Here is a 1,543-nt window from a genome sequence, read left to right on the forward strand (position 1 = left end):
AGGGCATGGTTGACTGACCGAAAGCAGAAGGTAACCATGCCCTAATCCACTGGACAGTGCTTTGGTGTATCCCAAAACTCCTCAATTTCTCCACCAGGATATCATGGGGCACTTTGTCAAAGGCCTTGCTGAAATCCAGGTATGCCACATCCACTGCATCCCCTCCATCCAGCTACCTCGAAACCTTGTCATAGAATTCCACAAGGTTTGTCTGGCAGGACCTGTTTTTGCAGAAGCCGTGTTGTGTGGCCGCCAGCCTCCCTTCCCTATCCAGCATCACTAGATCTCTCTCTATTATGAGCCTTTCCATTGTTTTTCCTACATGTTTGAAATGTACACATAAAACTTCACATGGGGTTTGATTTTCCATGTGGGTGTTTTGTTTTGCTTGCAAGTCCCAAAGTGTATGAAATTTGGCTGCAGATTGAATCCTTCTCCATCTTTCCTGTCTTCTGAAGGAGCGGAAAATTCAGGTGGAGCCAGCAACATTTCCTGCAAAGCTTGTTGTGGCTGCAAAGCCCTTTCTCCTCCATCCACCATTCATTTCTCGTCTTTTCTTGGAAACCATTTTAGTTCAGAGGGGGGAAAACCTGGACCAAGGTACTTACATGCTCGCAGTAATTGAACTTACAACCGCTAAAAACAAGTTTAATGGCTGCGCATTGTGCCTTAATGGAGACGTACAGCTCATGTTTATTGCAGACCGGGCACTCCCAGAGCAGCGGCATTTAATTGACTCAGATGGAGGGAGTGCTGCAAAGGAGCGGGAGTAATAATGGGCCCCCTTCCAGCCCCCGCGTGGGGCGGGGCGGGGCGAGGGGAGCTTGCTTCTCTGCCAGGGGAAAGCCAGTTGGAGAAATGGCAGCCGCAACTGTGCGCTCCTGCCTGGACTTGGGAACAGGCTGAGAGTTTGCCTGTGAAGTTCCAAGAAAACGGAAATGTGTTTTGCTCAGAGGTGCCAGCAGAGCATCTCCTTCAGCCCGAGGTCCCCTCCCTCGGCTCGAGTTCAAAACTGAGCGGGCCAGGCTGGTCCGGAGAGAGGCACTCACTGCCATCCGCCAGGAGCATCCTGACCACACAGGGCTTCCCGTGCGGGTCCCACGATGCCTCTCTGGGCAGCCAGGCAATCCCGGAGGAGCCGGGCGTGAGGTGGGCAGCGACTGTCCTCGCATCTATTATATGGCTTCTTAGTGCCAGAAAACTCATTAAATCTGGTTTTAATAACAGCCTGACATTAAAGCAACATACAGGGGCTGTCTTATTAAATCAAAATTAAATCATTCACCTGAGACATTTAATTGTGAGTGATTTTTTCCCAAGGGGTAAAAAAAAAATACAACTTCAGGAACTCTATTAGGTGCACCGTCTGTCTCTTTCTCCATTTCCCCGTCCATCTCTTTGCCTCCCTCACTCTTCTCCAATTAATTGAAATGCTCCAGCTGCGAGGAGTCACTGGGAGCTGCCCTCACCCATGAACTGCACTGCAGTGTGGAACAAAGACTGGAAGCACCGTGCGCAGGCTTGTGCTCAGAGAGAGGCCCTG

Source organism: Varanus komodoensis, unplaced genomic scaffold (assembly GCF_004798865.1).
Source record: "Varanus komodoensis strain SLA01 unplaced genomic scaffold, ASM479886v1 scaffold77, whole genome shotgun sequence".
NCBI lineage: Eukaryota > Metazoa > Chordata > Lepidosauria > Squamata > Varanidae > Varanus > Varanus komodoensis.